Below are 15,412 nucleotides of genomic sequence, written 5' to 3'. Positions count from 1 at the left end.
TTGGCAGTATGAAGCCACTTTAGTGCAGCATGGTCAGTTTGTAGTTGGAACCGCCGTCCCCAAACATATGGGCGTAGCTTTTTCAGGGCCTACACAATGGCATAGCATTCCTTTTCACTGACTGACCAGTGACTTTCCCTCTCAGACAGTTTCTTGCTGAGAAACACGACAGGATGGAAGTTGTGATCTGTTGCTTCCTGCATGAGCACTGCTCCTATACCACGCTTAGATGCATCTGTGGTTACTAGGAATGGCTTGTTAAAGTCCGGGGCCCTGAGCACAGGGTCAGACATGAGCGTTGCCTTAAGCTGGGTAAAGGCCTTTTGACACTCATCAGTCCACTTAACGGCATTTGGCTGGGTCTTTTTGGTCAGGTCGGTCAATGGGGCAGCGATTTGGCTGTAGTGTGGTACAAATCGCCTGTAGTATCCGGCCAAGCCTAAGAAGGATTGGACCTGCTTCTTTGACCGTGGGACAGGCCACTTTTGGATAGCATCCACCTTGGCCTGTAGGGGGTTTATGGTTCCTCGACCCACCTGGTGCCCCAGGTAAGTCACTCTGTTTTGGCCTATTTGACACTTTTTGGCCTTAACAGTTAGTCCTGCCTGCCTGATGCGCTTAAAGACCTTTTCCAGGTGTAGTAGGTGTTCGGGCCAGGAGTCTGAAAAAATGGCCACATCATTGAGGTAGGCAACTGCAAATTCTCCCAGTCCAGCTAGTAGACCATCAACCAGCCTCTGGAAGGTGGCGGGTGCATTTCGAAGGCCGAAAGGAAGGACATTGAATTCATACACCCCCGCATGGGTGACGAATGCTGACCTCTCCTTGGCAGGTTCATCTAGCGGTACTTGCCAGTACCCCTTGGTTAAGTCTATTGTAGAGATGAACTGGGCACGTCCCAACTTTTCCAATAGCTCATCGGTGCGGGGCATTGGATAGTTGTCCGGACGAGTTACCGCATTTAGCTTACGGTAGTCCACGCAAAAGCGTATTTCCCCATCTGGTTTGGGTACCAGAACCACTGGAGATGCCCATGCACTGGTAGATGAGCGGATTATACCCATCTGTAGCATGTTCTGGATCTCCCGTTCTATAGCAGCTTGGGCATGAGGAGACACTCGGTAGGGTGGGGTTCTGATTGGGTGAGCATTACCTGTATCAATGGAGTGGTATGCCCGTTCAGTCCGTCCTGGGGTGGCTGAGAACAATGGGGCGAAGCTAGTGCACAGCTCCTTGATTTGTTGCCGCTGCAGACGTTCCAGGGTGGTTGAGAGGTTCACCTCTTCCACGCCACCGTCTTTTTTCCCGTCATAGTAGACACCGTCAGGCCACTTAGCATCATCTCCCTGGACTGTAAACTGACAAACCTGTAAGTCTCTGGAATAGAAAGGCTTGAGAGAATTAACATGGTACACTTTAGGCTTTAGTGAGGAATTGGGAAATGCTATGAGGTAGTTTACAGCTCCCAGGCGCTCTTGGACCGTGAATGGCCCTTCCCATGATGCTTCCATCTTATGGGCCTGTTGCGCCTTCAAGACCATAACCTGGTTTCCTACCTTGAAGGAACGTTCTCTGGCATGTCTGTCATACCAGGCCTTTTGCTCTTCTTGAGCATCCTTTAGGTTCTCTCTAGCAAGGGCTAAAGAGTGTCGGAGGGTGCTTTGTAGGTTGCTTACAAAGTCCAGAATGTTAGTTCCTGGAGAAGGCGTAAACCCCTCCCATTGCTGCTTCACCAACTGTAATGGCCCCTTAACCTCGTGACCATACACAAGTTCAAATGGTGAAAACCCTAAACTGGGATGTGGTATAGCCCTGTAGGCAAACAGCAACTGCTGCAACACTAGGTCCCAATTATTGGAGAATTCGTTGATGAATTTTCGTATCATGGCCCCCAAAGTTCCATTGAACCTTTCCACCAGGCCATTGGTTTGATGGTGGTATGGGGTGGCAACCAAGTGATTCACCCCATGAGTTTCCCACAGTTTTTCCATGGTCCCTGCCAGGATATTAGACCCTGAATCTGTAAGGATGTCGGAGGGCCAACCTACCCTGGCAAAGATGTCTGTTAAGGCCAGGCACACAGTGTTAGCCCTGGTGTTGCCTAGAGCTACTGCTTCCGGCCATCGGGTAGCAAAGTCCCCTAAAGTCAGTACGTACTGCTTTCCTCTGGGCGTCTTTTTTGGAAAAGGGCCCAGAATATCCACAGCTACTCGCTGAAATGGGACCTCAATTATGGGGAGTGGCTGGAGAGGGGCCTTGACCTGGTCTTGAGGCTTTCCCACTCTTTGGCATACCTCACAAGACCGGACATACTTGGCAACGTCCTTGCCCATCCCCTCCCAGTGGAAGGACTTCCCCAACCGGTCCTTGGTTCTGTTCACCCCAGCATGGCCACTGGGATGATCATGGGCTAAGCTTAAGAGCTTCCCCCGGTACTTAGTTGGAACCACCAACTGTTTTTGCGGCTGCCATTCTTCCCGGTGTCCACCAGAAAGAATTTCCTTGTATAAAAGTCCTTGGTCTATAACAAACCGGGATCGATTAGAAGAGCTGAGAGGCGGTGGGGTGCTCCGTGCCGCCGCCCAAGCTTTCTGAAGGCTGTCATCCGCTTCCTGCTCAGCCTGGAACTGTTCCCTTGAGGCTGGGGTCACCAGTTCTTCCTCAGACTGTGGACTTGGGCTTGGTCCCTCAGGAAGCGATGTAGGTGATGGGGTTGTTTCCGTTGCTGGTGAACCGCTCTCCGCTGGTGCACCTGAGGGTATTTCAGGCTCTGGCTGAGCCTTTTGGGTATGGCTGTCTTTGGCTTCTGCCAGTTCTGGCTCGCTGGCACCCTCTGGCGTTGAGTTTGAAAATGTGGTTGCACTTGCTGGTGCTGGTTGCTGTTCCAGTTCCGGGCCTGGGACTGGAGATGCTGTGGCTGCTTCAGTGGTAGGCATGGAATCCGGGTCCACTACCTCTGCCTGGGTCTCTGGTAACACAGACGGGGCCTCTGTGGACGGCTCAGGAACAGGAATGGGTCTGGAAGCTTGCCTGGTTTGGCTACGTGTAACCATTCCCACTCTCTTGGCCCGCCTCACCTGGTTGGCCAAGTCTTCCCCCAGTAGCATGGGGATAGGATAATTGTCATAGACTGCAAAAGTCCACATTCCTGACCAGCCTTTGTACTGGACAGGCAGTTGAGCTGTAGGCAAGTCTACAGCTTGTGACATGAAGGGGTAAATTGTAACTTTGGCCTTTGGGTTGATGAATTTGGGGTCAATGAAGGATTGGTGGATAGCTGACACTTGTGCCCCCGTGTCTCTCCACGCAGTAACCTTCTTTCCGCCCACTCTCAAATTTTCCCTTCGCTCCAAGGGTATTTGAGAGGCATCCGGGCCTGGGGATCTTTGGTGTGATGGTGGTGTAATGAATTGCACTCGCATGGTGTTCTTGGGACAGTTGGCCTTGATATGTCCCAGTTCATTACACTTAAAGCATTTTCCATCTGATGGGTCACTGGGCCGAGGTGAGTTACTGGAGACTGGTGAGGTTGAAGGGTAGGGTATCTGTGGCTTTACTTGGGTGGTATGTGGGGTCTTTGGCTGTCCTCGGTTGTAGGGTTTATGGTCTGTGTGCCCCCTGGGGTAATCGTTCCCCTTGACAGTAGCTTTCTTGCTTTCTGCCAGTTCCATCCATTTGGCTCCAATTTCCCCCGCCTCAGCGATATCTTTGGGATTTCCATCTTGTATGTACCGTGTGATGTCTTCAGGAACACCATCCAAGAACTGCTCCATTTGTATGAGGAGGTGCAGTTCTTCCAAGGTTTGAATGTTGTTTCCTGTTATCCAGGCCTCATAGTTTTTTGCAATGTAGTAGGCATGTTTGGGAAATGACACCTCTGGTTTCCACTTTTGGGTTCTGAAGCGCCGACGGGCATGATCTGGGGTTATCCCCATTCGGTATCTGGCCTTGGTTTGAAAAAGTTTATAGTCATTCATTTGCTGCTTAGGCATTTCAGCTGCCACCTCTGCTAAAGGTCCACTGAGCTGTGACCTCAATTCTACCATGTACTGGTCTTCGGGAATGCTGTACCCAAGACAGGCTCTTTCAAAATTTTCCAAGAAGGCCTCGGTGTCATCACCTGCCTTGTAGGTGGGAAATTTCCTGTGCTGTGGAGCAATAATGGGCGCCGGGTTGTTAGGGTTGGCTGGCACATGCAGCCCAGCTTTTGCCAAGTCCAGTTCATGTTTTCTCTGTTTTTCCTTCTCTTCATTCTTTTTTTGTTGTTTTTCCATTTCTTTTTGTTGTTTTTCCATGTCTCGGCGGTGGGCCGCCTCTTCTTCTTCTTGCTTCCTTCTGTGGGCCAACTCATCTTCTGCTTGTTTCCTTCGGTAGGCCACCTCTTCTTCTTCTAGTTTTCTTTTGTGTGCTGCCTGTTTGATTTGTTCTTCTCTTTCTTTCATCTCCATCTCTTTTTGTTTTATTTCCAGTTGTCGCCTGTGTTCAGCTTCTTTGATTTGTTCTTCGGCCTCAATTTTTGCCTTAGAAGTCATGGTTCCTGTTTTCTTGGGTTGGGGTGCCCTCCGGTGTTTATCTTCTGAACTGCAGGTTCTGTTGCCTCCTGAAGTCTGCCTAGCAACAGTGCCTTTAGCTAATTTTCAATGTTAAGTAAACCTGAAAAACCACTTTATTTGCATTCATATAGTGCTGGTAATGACTCTCAATGGGAGTGCTATTGTGTGACAAAAGACCCTCAACAGTCTCTTAATGGCTTCTCGCTTAACATGCAAGCCACAAACTGCCAGAGAGAGCAGAAAAAAAAATTCTCTCTGGTTCCCTTTTAAAACCAACTGTTTCTCTCTGCTAAAAAGCCCTTAGCAGAGAAGAGAAAAATATAATATTCCTACTGGCTTCTGGATTCTGTCTATATCCCACCTGCTGCCACTCATGTTATAACCTTAGTCCCAGATTTGGACCTTAGCGTCCAAAATATGGGGGTTAGCATGAAAACCTCCAAGCTTAGTTACCAGCTTGGACCTGGTACTTGCTGCCACCACCCAAAAAATTAGAGTGTTTTGGGGCACTATGGTCCCCCTGAAAAACCTTCCCTGGGGACCCCAAGACCCAAATCCCTTGAGTCTCACAACAAAGGGAAATAATCCTTTTTCCCTTCCCCCCTCCAGGTGCTCCTGAAGAGATACACAGACACAAGCTCTGTGAAACTACACAGAGGGACTCCCCCTCTCTGTTTCCAATTCTGGAAACAAATAGTACTTTCCTATTCCCCCAGAGGGAATGCAAAATCAGGCTAGCAATCCAACACACAGATCTCCCCTTGATTTCTTCCTCCCACCAATTCCCTGGTGAGTACAGACTCAATTTCCCTGAAGTAAAGAAAAACTCCAACAGGTCTTAAAAGAAAGCTTTATATAAAAAGAAAGAAAAATACATACAAATGGGCTCTCTGTATTAGGATAATACAATACAGGGTCAATTGCTTAAAAGAATATTGAATAAACAGCCTTATTCAAAAAGAATACAAATCAAAGCACTCCAGCACTTATATTCATGCAAATACCAAAGAAAAGAAACCATATAACTTACTATCTGATCTCTTTGTCCTTACACTTAGAAACAGAAGACTCGAAAGTAGAAACTGCTTCTCCAAAGCTCAGAGAAAGCAGGCAGACAGACAAAAGACTCAGACACTCAATTCCCTCCACCCAAAGTTGAAAAAATCCGGTTTCCTGATTGGTCCTCTGGTCAGGTGCTTCAGGTGAAAGAGACATTAACCCTTAGCTATCTGTTTATGACAACTTGATTCTCTCATGGGCAGCCACACAACTGTGCAGCTTAGAGGGGATACAGCCTGACAGGTGTTTGTCTAACCTGCTCTTAAAAATCTCCAATGATGGAAATTCCACAACCTCCCTAGGCAATTAATTCCAGTGCTTACTCACCCTGACAGTTGGGAAGCTTTTCCTAATGTCCAACCTAAACTTTCCTTGCTGCAATTTAAGCCCATTGTTTCTTGTCCTATACTCAGAGATTAAGGAGAACAATTTTTCTCCCTCCTCCTTATAACAACCTTTTATATACTTGAAAACTGTTATCCTGTTCCCTCTCAGTCTCCTCTTCTCCAAACGAAACAAACCCAATATTTTCAATCTTCCCTCATAGGTCACCTTTTTTAGACCTTTTAATCATTTTTGTTTCTCTTCTCTGGACTTTCTCCAGTTTGTTCACATCTTTCCTGAAATGTGGTGCTCAGAACTGGGCACAATACTCCAGCTGAGGCCATATAAGTACAGAGTACAGCGGAAAAATTACTTCTCATGTCTTGCTTACAAAACACCTACTAATACATCCCAGAATGATTGCTTTTTTTGGCAACATTTTTGCACTGTTGACTTATATTAGCTTGTGATCTACTCTGACCCCCAGATCCCTTCTGTAGTACTCCTTCCTAGGCACACATTTCCCATTCTGTATTTGTGCAACTGATTTTTTCCTTCCTAAGTGGAGTATTTTGCATTTGTCCTTACTGAATTTCATCCTGTTTACTTCAGACCATGTCTCCCCTTTCTCCCCAGATCATTTTAAATTTTGCACTTCTAACCCCTCCCAGCAAACTTTATAAGAGTATTTGCTATGCCATTAACTAACTCATTGATGAAGATATTGAACAGAACCGGACAAGGAACTAATCTCTGTGGGATCCACTTGAATGCCCTTCCAGCTTGACTGTGAATCACTGATAACTACTCTCTGGGAACAATTTTCCAACTTGTTCCTGGTAGCTCCATCTCGGTTGTATTTCCCTAGTTGTTTATGAGGTCATACAAGACAATATCAAAAGCCTTACTAAAGTCAAGATACACCACACCTGCCACTTCCCCCCCATCCACAAAATTTGTTACTCTTTCAAAGAAAACTTATTGGGTTGGTTTGACACAATTTGTTCTCCATAAATCCATGCTACTACTTATCACTTTATTATCGTATAGGTGTTTGCAGACTACTTAATTATTTGCCCCATTATCTTTCCAGGTACAGAAGTTAAACTGATTGGTCTGAAATTCCCTGGGTTGTCCTTATTTTCCTTTTTATAGATTGGGTACTGTATTTGCCCTTTTGAACTTCTCTGAATCACTCCTCTCTTCCATGACTTTTCAAAGATAATTGCTAATGGCTCAGATATCTCCTCAATCAGCTCCTTGCGTATTCTGGGATGTATGGTGACTTGAAGACATATAACTTGTCTAAGTAATTTGTACTTTCCCTATTTTAATTTCTGATCCTATCTCATCTCCACTCCAAAATCAGAGTTTGACTAAACTAACAATTTCCTTCCGTAAATTTTCAATTAAAGTTTCAAGAGTGGCTGAGAATCATTAAATCTCCTCCAAGGAGAGATCTTGTGTGCGTGCGCACACCACAAATCCTAAACACCTAATTCTTTCCATTAGGAAGCAGAAAAGGATTAAGCAAAAACTCTAAACTGGACTCAAAAGCTTTCCAACCTCTCTGTAACATCACTTTGTTTGGATACATGGCAACTTAAGTGCTTCTTTAATTGCTTTAATTATTAGCGTCCCAGATTTCAGTTACCATTTTTCTAAGTTAAAAGGTCCTCAAGGGTGTCTAAAATCCTCTCTTGTAAACTTTCTTCCATGACATTATTTAGTGAAAGTGGTAAACTGTATTTAGTAAAAGTTCCCCGAAGTGTCAAATTGGGACAATATTACAGACTGAGTAAACAGAAAAACAAGCACATTAATGAAGAGGCCATTGTGACCATCCATAAGAGGGTGATTCTAATGAAAATCACACAGCATAAAATGATGGTTAGAGAATTAGGCCAACATTGTCAACCTGACGTACCAAAGCTGAGCACCTAGGTCAAAATGTGGGCAGCTAAATAAAGGTGTTTTTAATAGCTAAGCATGTAAAGCACCCATTGAACACACTGGGAGCTGCGAATGCTCAGCTCTTAAAAACACTTTTACTTAGCTGCCTCCATTTGGATTTAGAAGCCTGGCTTCAGGCACTACAGTTAGAAAGTGTTGGCCTTAATTGTCAAATGTGTTGCATGAGATTATACCTCTGCACCACCATAGGCATCTCCATGCCTTTTAAAGATTGGTATGACTTTTTTCAGTAGGGTAGCCAGACTTTATGAACTAGGTTTTCAAATGTGGGCACTGGGACTGTCTGTACTTCAACAAATGAGCAGACAGTGATTGTCTGCAAATAAATAAAAATTGCATATGCAGTTAACTGATATGCATATGCAAATAATGATTTGTATGGGCAAAAACAGGCTTTTGTGAATTGGTCTCAATGCGCAGAAATATATTCTGATGGATATAGCCAATGGGCCCAAACTTCCAAATGGTCACACACAAAATTGGTCAAGCCTAGGCTATCCAAAGGGATAAAAATTAAATAATTCTGTGAAAGGCATATTGTCAGTTGCAAAAATGTAAGATGAATTGGGGGCTGATCCAAAGTGCATATAATCAATGGGAGGCTTTCCACTGAGTTCTGTTGACCTCAGTGGGTATTGGATCAGGGCTTTCTATGTTACAATAGGTAGAGGTTGGGTATAATTTGTAAAGTTGTTAATTGTCTTGCAAAGAAAGGACAATCTCTGTTTCGTAAAACTTAAAGCACTTAGGAGAGGAGATTTCCCCCTGTAGGAAAAGTTAGCTTTCTATTAGGATGTTTCTTTTTTTAAAAACAAGATTATAAAAGGAGTGGAAAAAATAAAATCACAGTCAAGTGGAGAAAGATAATCTAAAATAATTAATTGTTAGTATAATTATAATAAATGAGCAACAAATTGTTGGAATTAAAACTTGTCTGACAGAGGAAAATTATAGTCTACTTGGTATTGCTGATTTGAGGGAACTGATCTCAGAATGTGGGGCCACAGGATATTCTGGAAGGCTAAAATAAAATAAGAAGGGTAAGACATGTTATATATCAAGTGAAATTTAGAGGTTAAGGAATTGAAACTGTCAACTGCTGAGAAATATAGTGAATCAGTCTTCCCTGAGCCAGAAGCTAGAAGGACTAATGAGCTAATAATAGTGCACACTTGGAACCCCTAGGACAAGAGAGCCATAAGAATGATACAGTGAGATTAAAAGGCTTGGAAAAATTACCCTGATTGTGGTTAAAACCTCCACAAATTAATCTGGATATAATTAGAGATACATGGAATGATGGAAACCATGACAATCAAAATGTTGGGGCACTTCAAAATATTAAGCCTTCATGGTCAAAAGACATGAGTATAGACTTCAACAATTCTTCTAGTTGCCCTACCTCCTCAGTTTTGGTGGTGGGGGCAAGATCAAATTTCATTTTATGTCATTTTCTCCTTATGGTTCTGCACTATCCTCTGGAATTGTGCCGTTGGGCTGCCGCCTTTAAGCTAAGGACCAACTTAAGTGTTACTAAGGCTAAAACACCACAAGATGGAACTCCACCTAGAAAACCCAGATAAATTGGCAGGTGTTCTTGGTGGCACTCCAAAGAAAGAACAATGTGATACTGGAGTAGTCCTCTTTTGAACTGAATGCAGAATTTAAAGTATTGTTCCACTCTAATAAGTGATTATGTAAAAATGTCATAATGGGAATTATGAACCAGAGTCATATGTCATAATGAACTAGATTCTTAGTTGGCATAAATCAGCATAGCTCTCTTAAAGTTAATGTAATCCATTTACACCAGGTGAGGATCTGATCCTATATATATTGTTTCAATAATCTTCCTATCAAATGTTCTCATATTTCCACTAACAAGATATAATTTTAACAGCTGGCAACCTCAACCTGGGATCTGAAACTCATGCTGAGTTCTTTTGTTCTCACACATCATGCAAAATAAAAGTTCTGCAGGCCAGATTATATCCTGAGTTACATGTGTGCAACTTAACTATGCTCAATAAGGATTGGATGGGGAGGAAATGATTGAACTGATCAAATAATTCGGTTTGAAGCACATAAAGAATAGTATCTCTCAGCTGTATTGTCTTTGTAGGGCTAAAATGAATAAAGAGTAGTAAAAGCTTGTTTTATTCAGTAAAGTAACCAAATATGACTCTGAATACACACCAAGAGCAGATTTGTTGTGAAAAAAGCTACTCATTTGACATAGTCACTTTTCAGAGTAGAACCACTCTTGAAGATCTGACTGAGTTTCCATGGCATATTAATCCAGGCATTCTGGCCAGATTCCAGTTTATGATTACATTCTTTTTGCAGCTGTAGTTTCTACAGAATAAATTCTTCTCCACTACCACTTCTTCTAAAAACTATTGTCTGAGTTTGCCAGGGAAAAGCATTTACTGCATTCCACCCCAGAGGGTGCAGTGTAAATTGGCTGAAATGATTCTTGTAGGTAGAGCTTGTAAAGAAGAACTGTCATAATGCAGCATATACATGTAAAGTATTGTAATCATAAGCCAGTGGAAGATCTGTACTTTATTTGTTGAAAAAAAACCAAGAAAACAAGAATTAGAACACATTTCATATGAGAAGCACCAAAGTTAATATGTCTCTATCTCATTATAAAAGCAACAAAGTAGCTATATTTTAAATTAGCCAACAGTTTACAAAATTCAAGCAGGTAAATGTGTAAGAGTACCTTGGATGCACCAGCACCTACCTTGCAGACTGTAATACAAACCAACATAAAGCAGTCAAATTTAAAACTATTAAAACCATTCAATCTATCCTCCTCTCTCTTAGGTGACATTTTGTTACAAAATGACTCTTATTTATAATGTTACTCAAGTCAGAGGCATTTTTATGTTACAGAGTGATCTCAATAGGAGAATTGGTTTTTCAGTTCTGCAAACTAATCTTTCTAACAGTGAAAAATAAGCAATGTGATTGTTTTTTTCTTTAGTGGTGATGAAACTGCAGGAAGGTGTATTGTTCTCAACAAGGGCAATAGTGTAACTGAAAAGTATTCAGCTATTCTAGAGACATGCTTGAAGATTTCTTTCCAGAAGACTTGCACTATCAGGCGATTTTGCAACCATATCTTTAAAAAAAGTTTAAAAGAGGTACTGGTGCCAGTACTGCTATAGTAGTGAACTGGCAGAAAACTAAGTTGTTTAGCTAGTTGCCTGCCTTGTGTCATGTCCAGTTGTTAATATATGCAGTTGTATATCTACTCTGCCCCCTTTTATAATGTACTTCCAAAATGTAGAACTCATGGTCATTGTTTGTGTATGAGTTCTGAGTTTGTGTGTGACTATTTAGTTATCATGGCAGGTGTGCTATAAAGTCCTGCAGGAAGTGTAGAGGTGCTACACTTCCTGTATACTGTTTGTACAGTCTTTGATTTTCTGTGAAAACACTTCCTTCTGTGGAGCAGGAGCAAAGAAACCCTGCCGCTACACAGAGTAGTAGGAAGTTTATTACCACATTCCTGTATATAGCTTCTGTTCATAACAGGTTTATCTTGACACTGGTCTGCTAGCCATAAAGACGCTATAGCAAGTGATGCAAGATTCACACTAAAAGTGCTTCTAAGATACATGATTCTTAAAACAAAAGAAAACAGAGCGCAAATCCCAAACTTGCCGACCAATTACCAATTGGGAGCTTTCTTGTTTTTTTTAATACAAAATTGATGTGGAAAAGTTCTAGTTTTTTTCAGTTAGCATGCTTTCAATATTTTAATGTTCACTTAGGGTAGTCTACATGTCAGGCTTGGAGTATAATGTCCTTCTTGAGAAGACATACTTGTGCTAACCCTGCATAGATTGTAGCCAGGATGGCATAAGCAGTGGGAGGGGTGAGTCACCCTGAGTTTGTGTCCTCCTGAGCACTGCCCCTCACAACTCCTCTTGCATTTTAAAAGCCATAACATATGTGTCGATATGTGTAGCAGCGTATGTAGGCTATAGTCGGGGGAGAGCCCCTCTCTTTGTGCAGATGAATTAAGCCTTTGGCACCTTGTCCAACATACTGTACATTTCTTGACTGGAGAGAGGCCACTGATAACAGAGGTGGAAGAGGATAATGAAAGACTTAGCACATGGGACTTTGGACTGTGTTGGAGTCTGGCATGGAGAGGAGCAGATTGCTCAGGGCCTGAGGCACCCCAATGAGTTTTGGATTTGGTCCCGGACTGATAATAGATCAAAGTAAATAAAATTAAATTAAGTAGGTGTTAATTCAATTAACACATACTGTTAGCTTCTGAATTGCACATAAAACCTTGGTCAACCTAGTACCCAGTCACAGAGTAAAAACTCCAGTACAACCAAATGAGGTAGAATCCAGAAGGAGAAGACTCTGAATGAGGGCTACCCAGATTACAGAATGTTGAGAAACACAGTTTAAAATAAGGAGGATGTACTGTGTGGAATATAGCACCTTTTATAATGAATTATGGATATTTTCCTTTGTGGGAGAGAATTTGGTGAGTTTCTTTTCCCAAATATGCCTGCTGTGTCCACAAAGTTAGGATCTGCTTCTGCACATAGATGCACTCCTGCACTTGCACAGAGCCTCACTGATTTCAAAGTCAGTATTAATGCCATGGTTAAATATTTTTGGTCAAATCATGCAGACCTCAGTTAGGAAATATCTCATGCAACTTCAGTGATAGTTTTGCACTGTGTAAAGATTGCAAAACATGGCCCTTTATTTTTGAGTTAATGTGTACTTTGTATCCACACCTGTGTATACTCATAGGACTAAATGCTGCTGTCATGCAAAGTAAATCCTACTGAAGACCCCAATCTCAACTCCTTACTTCGACTAAAGTCCACTGATCACAGGAGTAGTCTTGTGTGAGCAGAGTGCAGCACTGGGCCCAGTGTCAAAGTTGTGTATTCATATCTGAGGGCAGAAATAGCATTGAAGGACTGCGTAAATAATTACTTGAAGAACTAAGCTCTACATTCATTTCTAAAGGAATATAATATAAATAAAATTTTTCATACTACAGTCAACATTAGTTTTAAAAAAGTGCCTATGGCTTGATTATCTACTCAGTTACATCAGTTTTAGGTTTGTCATAACTCTACTGAAGTCCATGGAACTAAACAGGTGTCAGGGAGTAGAGAATCTGGCGCATAATGTTTTCTTGGTAATTCTGTATAGGCCTTGATTTACAAAATTAATGTAATAATCAATTGCTTGCTACTTAATTGTTTGTTGTTTGACTGGTCAATGAGTTCAGGAAGTTCACAGGAGAATGATTCATGAACTATATTATTACAAAAACTTTCAGTAAGATGGAATTTCAGTTATCACATTTTGGTTTTTATAGTAGTATGAAGTATTTCAGTTAATATACATCATAGTGAGACAAAACATTATAGTGAGCAATCAACATATATACATTTATATGCATGTTATTACCTGGGCATATACAATAAAGATGATTCTTTTCTTTTCTTTTTGATGGTACTTCTATAGCTTTTACAAATGAAAAAATAATCTCACCTATTTGAAACATAACTTAAATTGTGTAAGGTACAGAGGCGCTGACTTTGTGCATTCCCCCGGGGTGCTGGACTCACTCTGCTCCATGCTCGGCCCTTGCCCCATCCCATTGCCCCCTCCCCCTGTCTCTTCCTGCCCCTGCTCCTCCCTCTCCCTCCCAGCACTTCCTGCCTGCTGCTGAAGAGCTTATTGCAGTGGGTGGGAGGTGCTGGGGTAGATGAGGGGGAACAGCTGATCCAGGGGACTGCTTGTGGGTGCTGAGCACCCACTATTTTTTTTTCAGTGGCTGCTCCAGCCCCAGAGCACCCATGGAGTTGGCGCCTATGATAAGATATATTCTTAAGGCACTCAAATACACTGAAAACATTAATAACAAAGTAAGCTCTTTGGGGTAGGCACTATGTTTTTGTTCTGTGTTTGCATGTATCACAATGGGACCCTGGGGCATGACTAGGTGGTACTGCAATACAAATAATATTAACATGTCAAGGAACGCTCAAGTAATTCATGTTTAGATCTATTTTTATCCAATGATTAAGACTGGTAGAAACAAATTAAAATAGTGTTATAAAATGCTCCATTTAAGTGCCTTTCTATAAATAATTTTTAATTAATCTGGAAATCAAACCCAGAACGATTGGAACGAAGCTCAACCTTATTGTACTACAGCATACTAACTATATATAAATAGCTATATGTAACTATTGGATAAAACAATTTTCTCATATGACTATACTTAAAAAAACCAAAACCCTTTAAACAGTTATGGAACTTTTGTCCAAGTTAAGAGAGGAAAAAAGATACACTGATTACACACACATGTATATATATGCTCACAGTCAAAGATATCAATATTTTAAGTAAAGAAAAATGTATCTGTATTTACTCTGGATGTAAATATACATCCATCACCAATTGGCAAGTATCTTCCTTGCTACATTTAAGATACTAATGACTTTAATGCAAAATTGAACAACTTAATGGGCTGAACATGTGTAATGAAACCATTTTAATTGAAACTTTCAGCATGTGTTCCCCTGGAACTCACTGGAATCTCTCAGTTTATAATAACAGGAGTGTTCAAAAGGAAAATTATGTAAATGCTTATTATTTTTTCATTAAAGGACCCTTTTCTATAATTCTTTTGAAGAACATTACTCATGTCTTTTGAAATCATCTACAGAGCCACTGAATTCTTTTACCTTGATGGGAAAACCAGAATGCTGTGAGGAGATAAAAGTATTGCTCATTTAAATAGCTAGAGATTTTTTTCTGATTGACAGTATCAAAGAAAATTCATGCACCTACCCTGCTAGCTTTTGCCCCAAAGTATTGCCTTACTACCTGTTATGACTAGAAAAATATTGAGAAACATGGAGTTACTGCCATGATTTGGCAGTGGTAGAGTATTGCTAGCAATGTGACTTTGATATATGTAAATGAAAGTTACTCCCACAGACAGAGCAAAGGTACAGATTACACACACAATTCAAAGGCAGAACAACTTGGATTGTAGGCTTTTAATGAGGTAGAAAATTCATGTTGCAGCACCTCTTCTATTGTCTTATTTCGCTTCCAACTCTGGGACTTTACATGCAAATCAGTTAGGTACCTAGGCATATGGGGCAAATAAACAGAAACAACTAGTACATATTGATGAGTTTGATGTGGGTGAAAGCTAACCTTTCATGGTAGACAAGCTGGAAAATATAAAAATATCCATAGCGCAAAGGCAGGATGTTGAAAACCTGGACACAGAAGGGTTTCATTTCAGTAAGAGGAAAATGACATCTACAATCACACACAATTGCTGAGGGCTTTAGTTGTGTTCCTTCCATTTCACTTGAATGGGATTTGTATGCCTAACCATATGCAATGTTTTGAAAAGTTAGAGGTGTATCTTTCTCTGCCTCCTTACACGTCATGTCAGTGTGAAATAATATGAAATAGAG

The sequence above is a fragment of the Gopherus flavomarginatus genome, chromosome 3, assembly GCF_025201925.1.
Source record: "Gopherus flavomarginatus isolate rGopFla2 chromosome 3, rGopFla2.mat.asm, whole genome shotgun sequence".
Classification (NCBI taxonomy): domain Eukaryota; kingdom Metazoa; phylum Chordata; order Testudines; family Testudinidae; genus Gopherus; species Gopherus flavomarginatus.
This window is presented reverse-complemented; position numbering follows the sequence as displayed.